Source organism: Hylobates moloch, unplaced genomic scaffold (assembly GCF_009828535.3).
Source record: "Hylobates moloch isolate HMO894 unplaced genomic scaffold, HMol_V3 SCAFFOLD_24, whole genome shotgun sequence".
Classification (NCBI taxonomy): domain Eukaryota; kingdom Metazoa; phylum Chordata; class Mammalia; order Primates; family Hylobatidae; genus Hylobates; species Hylobates moloch.
This window is the reverse complement of record NW_026652299.1, coordinates 33,219,432-33,235,963: the sequence shown is the minus strand read 5'-3', so window position 1 is coordinate 33,235,963 and position 16,532 is coordinate 33,219,432.

Here is a 16,532-nt window from a genome sequence, read left to right as displayed (position 1 = left end):
TTTTGTTATCAAGGAGATGGGCTCACTGCTCAATGCACAGCGAAGCCAGTAACACTGGCAGCAGCTTTTGAGAAAAGAAAGGCTTTATTGCAAAACTGACCAGCAAGGAGGCAGGAGTGGGACTCAAATCTGTCTCCCCAGTTTGAGGTCTGGGGCAAGCTATAAGGGATCAGAGGGCAAGGGAAGTGATTTAGCAGTGTTGGCTTGGCAGGGTCTGATGGGGGGATGGGAAGGCTTCAAATTTAACCATTTATGGAAAGGTTTGTCAAGGCAGATTTGGGCTCCAGTCTCCCAGGCCGACGGATCCCTGCTTCTGAAAGATTTCCATGTTCAGGTTCCAGTCCTGTCCTGGTCTTCTTTGTTCTGAGGGGAGGAGTCATTGGTGCTGGGTATTGTTAGAGGTCAAAGCTTGTTCCATTGTGCATGCCTGGGCAACATGGCTTGCAGTTTTGGCTCTGTTGTACCTACAAAGCAACGCGACATTCTGTCATCAACAAGGTAACTAGGCCTCCAGTATGCGCTGGTCTCGCAGTTATAGTTTCTTCTTTTATTTACCAATTTTTAAAAGAATACCTAACTGCTTGCGTGGTGATGGTCTTCTCAAGTCTCATTTCTTTGAGTCCTGCTTCCCAGCCCCTGTCACTGTCTTCATTGCCTTGGCTTTTCCGGGTGACCTTGAATTGGGTGGCTCAGGCTTTGTGGCAAATGTTGGCTCACCAGGGCTGATTCAGCATGGCTCAGTCACTGTCTGGGTTGGTCGCCTGGCCCTGGTGATCTTCCCTAGGCACAGTGCCAAAGCACTTGCTACAAAATGATGCCTCCCGTCCCCCCGACCTTGGGGCAGCCGAGCCTCTCCGTGGCCACTGGCCCATACAGCTTCTGCACTGAGGGAGATGCTCCGGCCAAGGCAGTGACCAGCAGCCACACGTAGCCTCTGCACCTGCAGGACAGCTGAGGAACTGAATTTTAAATTTTAATTAACTTTAGTTAATTCATTATTTATATTGAATTATATTTAAAACATCATAATGTACCCACATTGTTATAGGTAACATACATAATATACTATTAATATATATTTATCATAGCCACATGCAGCTGCTGTATTCCCACTGCCCCTCTGGAACGTGTTGGAGATAGGGGGCGCAGTTGGCGTTGTCACCACGCTGCCTGCACTTGAGTGCGAGCGGGTGCCCCGGGAGCGCTGGCGGCGCGCACGTGCGGCTGGGGAAGGGCAGACTCCGCCAGGGGCGCGGGCGAACGGTCGGGCTCCTGGACGCGGTGGGCAGCGGCGTGCGGGCCCTCCCCCGGCTGTCTCCTTACGCGTCCTGGGGAAACTGAGGACTCAGACGCCCTCTCACAGGAGCGTCTGAGCCAGGGCGCCTCCCAGGATGCCTCGCTGTCCCTCAGGCCTTCGGCTTGCCCAGCTGGCACCGCCCGTCCCGCTCTCCGGGGGCCCTGGCACCTCGGCCCCGCGCGGGCCTGTCCCGGGACCCCGCCAGCCACGGGCCGCTCGCAGGCGCTTTTGGCTGCAGCCCTCCCTGGCCAGATTAGATTTAAAATCCCTAAAGGGGCCCTGTTCTGATAGCCTTAGAGATAAATAAGCACCTTATATAATTGGAATAGTCCCGAATTTTTCAGAAGTTGGAGAAATGTAACTTCTAATACTATTAATGGTCAAAAAGGAAAAGAAAATTATTTTCATAAAAACTAACTCAGAAATGTTTTAAGAATTCAAAATCTTGTTATTTAGACAAATGTGACTGGGTTAATATTTTTGGTTTAATAAAAACAGCTATGGGCCGGGCGCAGTGACTCACGCCTGTAATCCCAGCACTTTGGGAGGCTGAAGCCAGCGGATCATGAGCCCAGGAGTTCGAGACCAGCCTGGCCAACATGATGAAACCCCATCTCTACAAAAATAGAAGAAATTAACCAGGCACGGTGGCGCCTGCCTGTGGTCCCAGCTTCTGCAGAGGCTGAGGCGAGAGGGCTGCTTGAGCTGGGGAGGTCAAGGCTGCAGTGAGCCTAGATCTTAACCACTGCACTCCAGCCTGGGCGACAGAGTGAGACCCTAAATAAAAAAAAAAAAAAAAAAAGAAAACTCATTTAGAAAGGGCTAATTTCTTTACAATTATTTTCCTTCTCTGCTGATTTTAAACAAACATTTAAATACTTTATTGTCATGGCCAGGTGCAGTCGCTCACGCCTGTAATCCCAGCAATTCAGGAGGCTGAGGTGGGCGGATCACGAGGTCAAGAGATCAAGAGCATCCTGCCCAACATGGGGAAACCCTGTCTCTACCAAAAATACAAAAATTAGCTGGGCGTGGTGGCGCGCGCCTGTAGTCCCAGCTACTCGGGAAGCTGAGGCAGAAGAATCCCTTAAACCAAGGAGGTGGAGGTTGCAGTGAGCTGAGATTGCGCCACTGCACTCTAGCCTGGTGACAGAGCAAGACTAGGTCTCAAAAAAAAAAAAAGTTTATTGTCAGTTTGAAATGAATAGCCAAATAGTTTCTCATGATTTGACTTCTATTTTAAGTGGTTAAATCTCTTGATAACTTTGCTTTTTGCCTTCCCAATACTGAGTCCTAATGTAAAATAAAATAAGATAAAATTCCCCAGGTTTTGCCTGGAACGTCATTTTTGAGAATGGCATTCATTTGGGATAGCTTTGATATCTAAACACTGTTTGAATTTCCCAGAGTCCCTGAAAGCACTTGTTGTCTTGTTGTCTATTCTTTGAAAATGAGGTTAATAAGGGCCAGGCGCAGTTACTCACACCTGTAGTCCCAGCACTTTGGGAGGCTGAGGTGGGCAGATCACAAGATCAGAATTTCGAGACCAGCCTGGCAAATGTGGTGATAATCCCGTCTCTACTAAAAATACAAAAAAAATTAGCTGGGCATGGTGGCGAGCGCCTGCAATCCCAGCTACTTGGGAGGCTGAGGCAGGAGAATTGCTTGAACCCAGGAGGCAGAGGCTGCAGTGAGCTGAGATCGCGCCACTGCACTCCAGCCTGGGCGACAGAGCGAGACTCCATCTCAAAAAAAAAAAAAAAAATGGGTTAATCATGTTTATAATTATTTTGTCAAAAATTTTTGACTATTATCTTATTTTGCAGGATGCAGAAACAACCATATTTCATTGTCAGTTGCACTATTGTTGTAATGAACTGTCATCTAGTCTTTTGTATTTGAAAATTATCTGGCTAGATAAGGAATTCCCCCTTTCTATTTTTCTCATAAGTTATCTATAATTCATAACAATTTAGTAGACTATACTTTTGTAAACAGAAATGAACTGTTTGTAAAATGATTTCTTCCTGCCTGACCCCTCTAGAATTCAAAACGCTTACTGAGTATTCTTATTTTCATGGAAATGTAAGTTATTGTCATAAATTCAGTAAGAATATGTCCTTCTTGTTAATGGGAAATAGTTGGAAACATCAGTGATACAACCAAAGCCTTGTCTGGAATGTCATATTTGAGGATGATGCTCATTTAATCAGATATGACCAGACACTTTTAAGGAGCTAAGGTTGACTTTATGGAGCCAACACTTACAAAGCCCTCTTGGAAAAACCAGCCTGGTGTCTGGCTTACAGTGTTCCCAGAATTATAAGTGAGTAAAGAAAGTCAACCTTCTTTACTTTCCTTTCCTGGCCCACCCAGGAAACTTAGGATATTTTGGGAACCCTTCTAAGAGACGAATTTGCTCAAATCTATAGGTACTGCCAGTGAGATCTGGTGGTGAGTTCTTAAGTTGGCTTCTTGGCCTCAGTGGTTTTTCAAAGTTCACTCCTTATGCAAAATTCTAATAAAGCAAACTCAGAAGGCCTATGGTAAATGGCCATTCTTGCTGTACCTATAAAAATAACCAGGCCAAATCTAATCAGACCAACTTTGTCTGATGTGGTGTGTGTATGGTGGTAGGGGACCGGGGATGGGGGGTCGATAATAAGCTTTCTTTGAGGTTATTCTTATCAAAATGAGGGAGATTGAAGAAAAATACTTGTGTTTCAATGGAAAGCTATGCACACTTCATAGCACATTTTTCTAGGTTACAGGTGCACAGAATGCAAGAGTTTAGGCTTGGGAGCCTCTGCCTGGATTTCAGAGGATGTATGGAAATGCCTGGATGTCCAGGCAGAAACCTGCTGCAGGGGCAAAGCCCTCATACAGAACCTCTACTAGGGCAGTGTGGAAATGTGGGGTTGGAGCCCCCACACAGAGTCCCCACTGGGGGACTACCTAGTGGAGCTGTGAGATGAGGACCTCTGTCCTCCAGACCTCAGAATGGTAGATCCACTGGCTGCTTGCATCCTGCACCTGGAAAAGCCACAGGCACTCAAGACCATCCCTTGAGAGCAGCTATGGGGGCTGAACCCTGCAAAGCCACAGGGGAAGAGCTTCCCAAGGCCTTGGGAGCCCAGCTCTCACACCAGTGTCCCCTGGATGTGGGACATGGTGTCAAACGAGATTATTTTGGACCTTTAAGATCGAACAACTACCCTGCTGGGTTTTGAACTTGCATGGGGCCTGAAGCCCCTTTCTTTTGGCTGATTTCTCCCTTTTGGAATGGGAGTATTTAACCAATGCCTGTACCCCCATTGGAAGTAACTAACATGTTTTTGATTTCACAGGCTCATACGTGGAAGGAACTTGCCTTGTCTTAGATGAGACTTTGGACTTTTGAGTTAATGCTGGAATAAGTTAACACTTTGTGGGACTGCATAATTATATTTTGAAATATCAGGACATGAGATTTGGGAGGGGCCAGGGGCAAAATGATATGGTTTGTGTCCTCACCCAAATCTCATGTTAAATTATAATTCCCAGTGTTAGAGGTGGGGCCTGGTGGGAGGTGACTGGATCATGGGGGCAGTTTCTCGTGGTTTAGCACCATCCTCCTTAGTCATAATAGTGAGTTCTCATAAAATCTGGTCATTTACAAGTCTGGGCCGGGCGCAGTGACTCACGCCTGTAATCCCAGCACTTTGGGAGGCCAAGCGGGGGCAGATCACCTGAGGTCAGGAGTTCAAGACCAGCCTGGCTAACATGGTGAAACCCTGTCTCTACTAAAAACACAAAAATTAGTTGAATGTGGTGGTGGGTGCTTGTAATCCCAGCTACTTGGAAGGCTGAGGCAGGAGAATTACTTGAACCTGGGAGGCGGAGGTTGCAGTAAGCAAATATACAAAAAAGTCTGTAGCACCTCCCTGCTCCCTCCCTTTTCCTTCTGCTCTGGCCATGTAAGATGTGCCTGTTTCTCCTTCATCTTCTGCCATGAGTATAAGTTTCCTAAGGCGTCCCCAGAAGCCAAGCAGATGCTGCCATGCTTCCTGTATAGCCTGTAGAACTGTGAGCCAATTAAATCTCTTTTCTTTATAAATTACCCAGTCTCAGGTATTTCTTTATAGCAATACAAAAATGGACTAATACACATAAGAATAATGGAGAGAAGTGAGAGAAAGGGACATAAAAATTATTAGAAGGCCCAATGGCTGAAAACTTCCCCAAATTTATTTGCTTATTTATTTAAAATTTAGTAATATTATTATTTTTATGGAAAAAGTCTTGCTCTGTCACCCAGCCTGGAAGGCAGTGGCACAAGCATAGCTCACTGTAACTTTGACTCCCTGGGCTCAAGCATTCTTCCTGCCTCAACCTCCCAAGTAGCTAGGACTACAGGCATGCACCCCAATGCTCAGCTAATTTTCAAGTTTTTTGTAAAGACAGGGTCTTGCTGTATTTCCTAGGCTGGTCTTGAACGTCTAGCCTCTAATGATCATCCCACCTCAGCCTCCTAAAGTGCTGAGCTTACTCATCACCTAAAGGCAAGAGCCACTGTGCCTGACCAATTTCTCCAATTTTGATGAAAAACATTATTCTAACCTCTGAGAAACAATGAATTTCAAGTAGGATAAACACAAAGACATTCACACTCAGACATATTATAGTCAAATTTTGAAAGCCAAAGATAAAGATAAAATCTTAAGTGCAGCAAAGGGAATACAATTCATTGTGTATCAGGGAAGTACAATAAGATTGACAGATGATGTCTCATCAGAAGCAATGGGGGCTAGAAAGCAGTGGTATGACATGTTCAAAGTGCTTAACAGTAAAAACAAAACAACAAAAAACCTGTTAACCAATAATTCCATACCCAACAAAACTATCTTTCAACAATAATGGCAAAATAAAAAGGACTCCAAAATAAATAAAATCTGACTGAACTTACTGCTACCAGGCCTGAGTAACAAGAAATATTTAAGGTTTTTCAGATAAAAAGCAAGTGACACCAGAAACTAATTTGAATCCACATGAAAAACAAAAGTGTTGGTAAAAGTAGATAATTACAAAAGAAAGTATAATTGCATATTTCTTCTTTTTTCTTCTCTTAACTGATCTAAAAAGTAATTGCATAAGAAAATATGCATGTAACTTGTTATGGGCTATGCACATATAGGAATGTAATATGTGTCAACATTTTGTCAAAATGTTATTTAATAGTAAGAGCACAAAGGAGATGGATGAAAAATTACAGCCAACATCTCTTACGAATATACACAAAAATCCTCAACTAATTACTAGCAACCAAATCCAGCAACATATACAAAGGATTATATACCACATCGAAGTGGGATTTATCCCAGGAATGCAAGGTTGGTATAATATATTAATATCAATCACTGTAATACACTACATTAATACACTGAAGGACAAAACTCATATGGACCTTTCAACAGACATAGAAAAAGCATTTGACAAAATCCACCACTTTTTTTTTTTTTTTGAGATGGAGTCTCCCTCTGTCACCCACGCTGCAGTGCAGTGTCATGATCTTGGCTCACTGCAACCTCTGCCTCCCAGGTTAAAGCGATCCTCCTGCTTCGGCCTCCTGAGTAGCTGGGACTACAAGCATGCACCACCATGCCCAGCTAATTTTTGTGTTTTTAGTAGAGATGGGGTTTCACCATGTTGGCCGGGCTGGTCTCAAACTCTTGACCTTGTGATCTGCCTGCCTTGGCCTCCCAAAGTGCTGGGATTACAGACGTAAGCCACCGTGCCCAGCCCACCACTCTTTCATGATAAAGCAAACAAATGAAAACAAGAACAGAAGAGGACTTCTACCAAAAATAGAAGAGAGCTTCCTCCTCAACACAGTAAAGGGGTTTATGAAAAACCCACAGCTAAAATCATATATGTATATTTTGAGACAAAGTCTCACTCTGTAGCCCAGGCTTGGAGTGCAGTGTTGCTATCCTGGCTGACTGCAGCCTTGACTCCCTGGACCCAAGTGATCCTCCCCTCCTCAGCCTCTGAAGTAGCTGGGACTACAGACAGGTGCATGCCACTATGCTTTGCTAATTTTTTTTATTTTTATTTTTGTAGAGACGGGATCTCCTTATGTTGCTTATGCTGGTCTTGAACTCCCGGGCTCAAGTAATCCTTCTGCCTTGGCTTCCAAAAGTGCTGAGATTACAGGTGTGAGTCACCATGTGTGTCCTAAAATCATGTTTAATGACGAAAGACTGTATGCTTTCAGCCTATGATCAGGAACATGACAAGGATGTCTGCTCTTTCCACTTCTAGTTTCTAACCAGGGACAATAGGCAAGAAAAAGAAAAGGCATCGAGATTGGAAGAAATGAAGTAACACTACCCTCTGTTTGCAGATGACATGGTCTTGTGTACAGAATAGTCTAAGGAATTTCCAAAAAAGCACTGGAATTAACAAGTACAGCAGGATTTTAGGATACAAGATTAATATGCAAAATTTATTTATGTTTCTATATGCCAGCAGTCATAATCTGAAAAGGAAATTAAGAGAACAATTGCATTTGCAATCATATCAAAAGGAGTAAAATACTTAGGAATGATTTATCTAAAGGAGTACAAGACTTACACTGAAAACCACAAAACATTGTTCAGTGGAATTAAGGAAAATCTAAATAAATGGAAAGACATCCTATGTTAATGGATAAGAACACTCCTTTATAGTCACACTCACTCCCGTACTGCAACCATTCCCAGTCTCTGACAACCACTAATCTATTTGTCATCTCTATAATTTTGTCACTTGAAGGATATTATGTGAGTAGAATCATACAGTATGTGATCTTTGCAGGTTACCTTTTTTCACTCAGCATAACGCCCTTGAGATATATCTGAGTCGTTGTGTGTATCTTACCCTGCCTTGTTATGTAAGCCTTGAACATTTTTTAGAATTCCGTTTTTACTTATCTATACTGTTTTGGGGGTATATCTGTTTGTATAGATTTTTTGTGGTTGTTCTAAAAAGCCATACATACGTAACTTATGCATAGCCTACTGGTGGCAACATATTACCAGTTCAAATAAAGTGTAGAAAATTTACCTCCTGTTAATTCCCTGTGTATAGTCAGGAGTCTCCAGAGAAATGGAACCAATAAGATACGCATATATATAAATACAAAAGGAGATTTATCATGAGGAATTGTCTTGTATGACTATGGAGGCCAAGATGTCCCATAATCTGCCACCTGCAAGGGGAAAATACAAGAAAGATGGTATAATTCAGGCTGAGTCAGAAAGGCTGAGAACCAGGGGAGCTGATGGTATAAACCACAATGCAAGGGCAAGAAAAGATGAGATGAGATATCCCAGCTCAAGCAGGCAAGAAGGAAAAAGTGTGAATTCCTCCTTCCTCTGCCTTTTGTTCTATACAAGTCCTCGGTGCACTGGATGGTGCCCACTCACGCTGGGGAGGGCAGTGTACTTTGCTGAGTGAGTCCACAGATTCAAATGCTAACCTCACCCGGAAACACAGCAGCAGACACAGCAGAAACAATATTTAATCTGGGCAGACAACGGCCTGTCAAGTTGACATGTAAAATTAGCCAGCACAGTTAATCCGTTTCCCTCTCCCATGTATAATCCTCTTAAATATTTCTCTCCTGGCCCACGACAGTTTCATCACACACACGTGCTTATCAGCATTCAATGGAATACTTGGGGGAACCCTCTAGAGATCTGTGTCTGCTCTCTGTGCAGCCTCCTCCTGTCTGGTATCCAGTCCTGTGGCGTCTGGCTGCCTTGGTCTCCCTGTACTCTCAGCTCCACAACTCGAGGAGTCTTCTCAGCCCCACCTGGCTTTCCTCTCCCTGGGGGAGGCCTTGGAAGTACTCTCACAGCAGAACGCTGTGGCAATCACGGCTTCCTTTGTTTCCCATCTCTTACAGATCACTGTCCCTCGCTGCCTGATGTTCAGTATCTCAGAAACAATTGTTTCATGTATCTTGTCTGGCTCCTGCTACTCCATCTTGGCTGGATACAGAAGTCTTAGTAATTATTTCTTGTTTTAGAAAACAAAGTTTTTTAAATAAAGATATGTCATTGTATTCATATTGCATTCATATGTAATAGTTTTCTTATTGATTTGTAAACTAATAATGAAATATTCTTGGCCAGGCGCGGTGGCTCACGTCTGCAATCCCAGCACTTTGGGAAGCAGAGGCGGGCAGATCATCTGAGGTCAGGAGTTAGAGACCAGCCTGGCCAATATGGTGAAACCCTGTCTTTACCAAAAATACAAAAATTAACTGGGTGTGGTGGCACGCGCCTGCAATACCAGCTACTCAGGAGGCTGAGGCAGGAGAATTGCTTGAACCCGGGAGGCAGAGGTTGCAGTGAGCCGAGGTCACCATTGTACTCCAGCCTGGGCGACAAGAGCGAAACTCTGCCTCAAAAGGAAAAAAAAAGAAATAGTTTAGTTTATTTATTGTTTTTGAGACACAGAGTCTCGCTCTGTGGTCCAAGCTGGAGTGCAGTGGCACCGTCTTGGCTCACTGCAACCTCTGCCTCCAGGGTTCAAAAAATTCTCCTGCCTCAGCCTCCTGAGTAGCTGAGACTACAGGTGTCCACCACCATGCCCGACTAATTTTTGTATTTTTGGTAGAGACAGAGTTTCACCATATAGGCCAGGCTGGTCTTGAACTTCTGACCTTAGGTGATCCACCCACCTCGGCCTCCCAAAGTGCTGGGATTACAGACGTTAGCCACCGTGCCTGGCCATAAATTAATAATGAAATATTCTTAACATGTATCATTTAAATTTCTATTATGGTAAATATTGATAGATATAGCCCATATAAATAAATGCTCTTTGATATACTCAACACTCCTTAAGAGTATAAGACAGGGGTGTTGAAACCAAAAAGTCTGAGAACCACTTTCACATACGAGTTTTCTTACCCCTTACAACATTCTTATGAGGAAGGCACTGTTGTCAACCTTATTTTATAGATGAGGAGACTGAAGCCGAGAGAAGTGAAGGAGTGTTGTCCAAGATCATACAGTGAGTGTGAGACAGTATCTGAACCCAAGTAGCCCGGCTCTGTAGTCTACGTTCCAGGATCCACCGTGCCACACTGCCTCCATTAGCATATGTTTTCAGACTGTTACAACACTTTTAAGCTTCACAGAGTAAACATCAGATGCAGGCCCAGCCCTGTTCTTCCCCAGCACCTGCACCCACTTCTTGTCCAGCAAAGACCATGGGCTCCAAGTGTCTTTACATTGCCCACATCTGGCAGAAGGTGTGTGGTTGATCTCCCTCACCCTTTGACCTCACACCAATGGGCTGGATCCACATGGACAGAAGCGCAGTGGGGTTGCAGCTTCTCTTGGGGGTACTTGGCAGAGGCGGTGGGCCTGCCCGTAGCTGGTCAGCTCTGTGCACGTGCACATTTGGCAGAACGTTAGTGCCGGGCCAACTTACTGTGCTGTGGGCTTCCCAGGCTGCCTCTACTGGGGCAGATCTCGGGCTAGTATGCAGCCATAACATCTGGAATATGAAAAATGCATTTGAGAGTGAATTGGTTTTCAAACAGAGTCTGTTATTATTTTTCTTTCTTTGAAAAAAAATATTTGTATGAGAGACAGGGTGTCGCTCTGACACTCAGGCTGGAGTGCAGTGGTGCAATCATAGCTCTCTGCAGGCTAGATCTCCTGAGCTCAAGCGATCCTTCTGCCTGGGCCTGCCAAGTAGTTAGAGCTACAGGTACTGGTCAAACTGTTTTTTATTTATACAAATCCAATTCAGGAATAGATATGTTGGGTAAAGTGATATTTGAGATTCTTTGAGCAAAATAGGATGATATACACTCTACATTTAGGCAGCTCCTCATACGAGTGTGAAACTTACCAAGAATGTTTACAACAACATGCTGTAAATATTTACTGAGCAGTTTACACTCTGGCGTATAGCATATTTATGACATGCAGATAGGTTATTTTTTAAAACGTAACAATACATGGGGCTGGGCACTGTGGCTCACACCTGTGGTCCCAACTACCCAGGAGGCTGAGGCAGGAGGATTGCTTGAGCCCAGGAGTTTGAGGCTGCAGGGAGCTATAATCAGGCCAGTTTACTCCAGAATGGGAAACGGAGTGAGACCCTGTCTCTAAAAAATCCAAAGTGGCTATAGAGTAATACATCACTGGTTTCAACACATCTTCTGGTGCCTGCTTTATCTCTAGCTGGCTCTCTGTTGGGCTCCGTGTTGTGTAAAAGCAAACAGTCCCACCCTGGAGGGGTGTAAAATTTGACTGAAAATGCAAACCAGTTGTGCTCATAAAAGTTAGACACAGAAATCATGTACACAGTTTACATAAATCCCGGCACTCCTTCTTCCAAATAGCACAAGACCAAGGAGATCCTGGGGCACAGCACATTGTGAGTGGTGCCTCTCAGCTACAAGACCCAGGGCAGCCCTGATGCGCACTGATACGATGCAGAGGCAGACAGCTGCCATTTACTTATGAAGAAACTGATATGAAATTGCAAACAGAGGCCAGGTGCTGCCCAGTGGCTCTCACCCATCACCCCAGCACTTTGGGAAGCCAAGGCGGGAAGATGGCTTGAGCCTGGGAGGTCAAGGCTGCAGTGAGCTGTGATCCTGCCACTGCATTCCAGCCTGGGCGACAGAGCAAGACTCTGTCTCAAAAAAAAAAAAAAAAAAAGAAAGAAAGAAAGAGAGGGAGAAAGAAAAGAAAGAGAGAGAGCGAGAGAGAGAGATAGAGAGAAAGAAAGAGAAATAAAGAAAGACAAAGAAAAGAAAGGAAGGAAAGATTGCAAACCACAAAATGATCACAATCGGGCAAAAAATGAATGTGCGTGGTTAAAAGTGAACAAAATGTAGCAGTACCCATCTTTTGGAGGTGATTTTCTTCTTTCTACTTCTGGGCATTTCTAATACAATGACAGTTTTATAGCAGAAAATTATAAAATAACTCATTTATGTTATTTTAATATAAAGAATCCTGAGATGTTCCTCTTTTCAGGGAAAATAGTACTTGGCAAGATAGCATCCTAGTAGCTGTTCTTGGGCTATTCACGTAGTTAGTTGCCCGGATTCTTTTCACTGTGGGGCTTCTTTTGCCGTCCGTCCGTGGACACTGTGAACATCAGACTGCCCGGCGGGGCTCCTGCGCTCAGGGCTTCGGGAAATGCTCACTTTGGGGCTGCCCCTCTGCCGGCCTCTCTGGATTCAGAGGGCAGCCCCTGCTCCTTTTGTTCTGTGCGCCTGGCTCTGGGCCCTGAGCAGCACCTCCCCGGGGAGGCCGCCTTTCCTTCCGCAGCTTCTTCCGTCTACTCCTGACCCCAAAGTGCCTCCGGCCTCTGCCTCCAGCTAAGGACCTCTGGCCAAGCCTCCTGCCCAGGGAGAGGTGAAGCTGCCGTGCCTGGGTGCCTCGTGGTGGCCGGCCACTCCTGGCGGCTGCTCAGTCTTGCACGTGGCTGTGCCAAGCGGGCCGGGCAGCTGCTATTTCCCTCAGAGAAGTTGCTGGCAGCACTCAGGGAAGGAAGCACCCGAGGAGGCGGAGCAGTGTCTCAGCCAGCGAGGTAAAGACCCTGTGATGGGCACGGGGCCCCGGGAGCTCCTTTCCACCTGCCAATCGCTGCGCTGCCCCTGCAATTCCCTGTACTCTGAGTGGTTGTGCTAATGTTGCTCATTTGGGGTCAAGGAACAGCCCTGGAGGGGCTGCCCTCAGTCAGGCGGCATGGGGACGGTGAAGGTTCAGCCCACCGTGGCAGCACGCAGGGCCTTCTGCGGGCGAGGCCACGTCTGGACAGGCTGGGCTTGGGATGGGCAGCGGCTCTTTCCCCTGGACAGAGTGGGACAAGCTCCAGTGGGAAGGTCACAATGGGAAAAAAGAAGCAAAGTGACCCTCAGTATGTGGAAGAGATACTCTGAGAGGCAGGGAGAGGCAGGTGCCCCGCAGGTGAGGAACTCTGCACCCAGGAGGCTTCTTGCTGGATACTCCACAGCATGATGTGTTGAGGTGAAAAAATGCAGCATTCCTGGATGTGTGGTGGGGGCTGCCCTCGGGTCGTCAAACCCGTGAGATGAATGGAGTCTGTCCCAGAGCAAAGGCAAGAGTGAGATGGCCTTTTCCTCCCAAACTCCAAGGCCAGGTCATCTTTGGAAAATTGTGAAGCTCGATGGTCCACCTCCACTCCTGAGTAAATCAGACTTTCAAGAAGGGCACTGTGTTCCCCTCAGACTGAAAAGAATCCCCGGGTCTCTTGTGTGTTCTGCAAATGTTGAGAGAATTGTGGATCGACATTCCACCAGCTTCTCTCACTGAGCTGCCGTGTGGCACAGGGAGAAGTAAGGCCATTTTGTGCTGGTCAGAGGGTGTGTCTAATGACAGTTCTGAGGACAGACTCATATTTTTATTTTTATTTATTATGATTATTTTTAGAAGACAGGAGATTGCTCTGCTGCCCAGGCTAGAGTGCAGTGATACAATCATAGCTCACCGTAACCTCGAAATCCTGGGCTCAAGCGATCCTCCCACCTCAGCCTCATGAAGAGCTAGGCCCACAGGCACGCACCATCGTGCCCAGCTAGTTGTATGCTCATATTTTTAAAAAGAGACATTTACTTTTCAATGTGTTGTGAAGCCTGTGGGTGCCAGGGGCGGTGTGCTACTCACTATTCTTCCTTTGGCCCAGGGAGCCGCCTGGGAGGGCTCTGGCCATGCAGGTGCTTCCCTGCTCCCCCTCGGAGGGTTCTCACAGCCACTTCCCGAGTTAACTTTGGTCTCGCAGGAGGCGGCTGAGGGCTTTGAGCTTTGTGTTGATATTCGGCAGGTCTCTGTTTTACCAGTTCCCAGTGCACTGAAAGGGACAGGCCTTAACCAGATTTGGGGCAGAGGCCTTGTAGAGTGGCCGTCTGGGTGGCCTCGCATCACACGGGGCCATCCTTAAACAGGCAGGATTAACAGCCTACCTGTTGGGAAGGCATGCTGGCTCCTGCCCCAGGACCTGGGCTGTGGCAGGAGACCCTGAGGCCTCTTGAGAGCTGCAAGGCCTTCTTCATTCCCTGTGGTCACATGGGACAGGGCTGTGGCTCTGGATATTGGAGGAGGCTCCTTGAGGCACTTTGAGACCCTGGGTTCTCCTCAGCCTCCTGCTGCTGATTAGCCACGCTGACCAAGCCCAGCCCCTCTCTTGGCCCTGGGTCCCAGCTCCCATGAGCGCTGGGCCCCGGGCTGTCACAGGTAGCTGTCCCCTGGAGTAGGGAAGGGAGAAAGTGGGGGGTGGAGAAACTCGGGTACTTGCCCAGCAAAGGGGGTGCCCACCTGCCCTGAGCCCCAGAGGGCAGAAGGCTCGTGCTGGGAGAGATGCTGCACCTCTTTCACCTTCTAGGACAGCTGTCATGTCACTCTGTGGCCCAGCCTCAGCCTCAGAGCCCCATCTGTCCCCCAATGAAGACTGTGTGTGATTCAAGCCACTCTCCGAATGTCCCTCAGTGACACCATCCTATAAGACCTGGGCATGGACACTGCGTTCTCACCTTTCCTCCCCTTCCCCTCCCCACTTCCAACTGCTGTCCCTTCTCTGTCCCCTTTCAGAGCATTCTCCCCCCAGGGGCACTGTGTGCAGCACTCTGGGGAGACCGTCTGCACAGACCCCAGGGAGAGGTGCTCCTTGGGGAGGCATTGCAGGGGCTCTGCCTGCCCCTCTGCAGCTGGACTCAGGCCCCTCACTCCCATGGACGGGCTCTTGACCCAAACCCAGATGCCTCCCTGGCCTCTGAACGCAGCGGTGTGCACACGGGGCAGTGGCGCACCTCCTCCCTGGAGCTCTTTCCCTCCAGGCTTCTGTGGCACCTCACACTCTCCTTCTCTCCCCATCACTTCCTGCCAGTCCCACCTCTTACCCTTGGAGGGCTCCTAACTGGCACAGACACCCCAGGGTCTCCATGGAGCCCTAGAGTTGAAATTCCATTTGCACCAAGCCTTCCGCATCTACGCCAGAGAATGGACCTCTCTTCCCTGCTCCAGGTTCACAGTGCCCCGCCCACCATCTCCCCTGGGATGCCTGGGGAGGGCCCAGTGCAACGTCACCCCTCGCTGACCTGCCCAGACTGTCCCACTGCCACCAATATCTAGGAAAGCAAGGCCACCTGCAAGTCCTATTGACTCCCACGGCTGTACATTCACACCTGCCACACACACACCTGCCCCACAACCACCACACCTGTGCTGACCACGCCCACACTGGCCACACACACATGTCCAGATTCCCAGCAAATCCTGTTGGTTGTAAAATAGATCCTGTATTTGACGCCTTCTCAACGTCCCTACTGTCGCACGGCCCAAGGCACCAGTCCCTCCTGGAGGCTCACCATAGCCTCTAATCAGACTGTCCCTGAGACCACTCTGTCCCTCACACAGTGGCCACATAGCAGCTAGGGACACTTCCCCCTTTTGCTATGAAAAAGTTCAAGCACTTATCAAAGTTGAAAACCCAGATACCCACCACCTAGATTCTCCCATTAATATCGTCGTACACTCACGTTACCAGCTCTCTGTCCATCCCTTTACCCATCTCCCCATCTTGAGTTAGTTTTTAGAGGCAGAGTCGTGCTATGTTGCTCAAGCTGGTTTTGAATTCCTGGCCTCAAGTGATCCTCCCTCCTCAGCCTCTCCGTAGCTAAGGACTAGCTGGGACTACAGGGATCCACCACACCGGCTCATCTTAATTTAAAGAATGTATTTCAAAGTAAGCTGTAGACATCAGTACCTTTCTACCTAAACACTTCAGCACTGTACGTCATTAACTAGAGTTCAGTATCGTTTACAGTATATTTGTTTTAAGGTAAAATGTACATATAATGAAATGTGCAAATCCTGGCCATATATTCCATGAGTTTTAACAGAGGCATATACACTTGTGTGACCCAAACTCCTACTAAAATATTGCCCGTTACCTCCCTCACATTCCTTCCTAGTCAACCCCTGTCCTGCCGCCCCAGGGCAGTCTGGGATGTAATAGACCAGCCTGAGGCAGCCACTGTTCTGATTTTTTCTACCACAGACAAATGTTGCCTATTCCAGAACTTGATATAGATGGAGAAGGTGCTCTTTTTTCTTTTTCTTTTTTTTTTTTTTTTTTTTTGCGGGGGTTCTCCCTTTTCCCCCCGGGGGGGTGCAGTGGGGCGAGCTCATCGCCCTGCAAGCTCCGCCTCCCGGGTTCA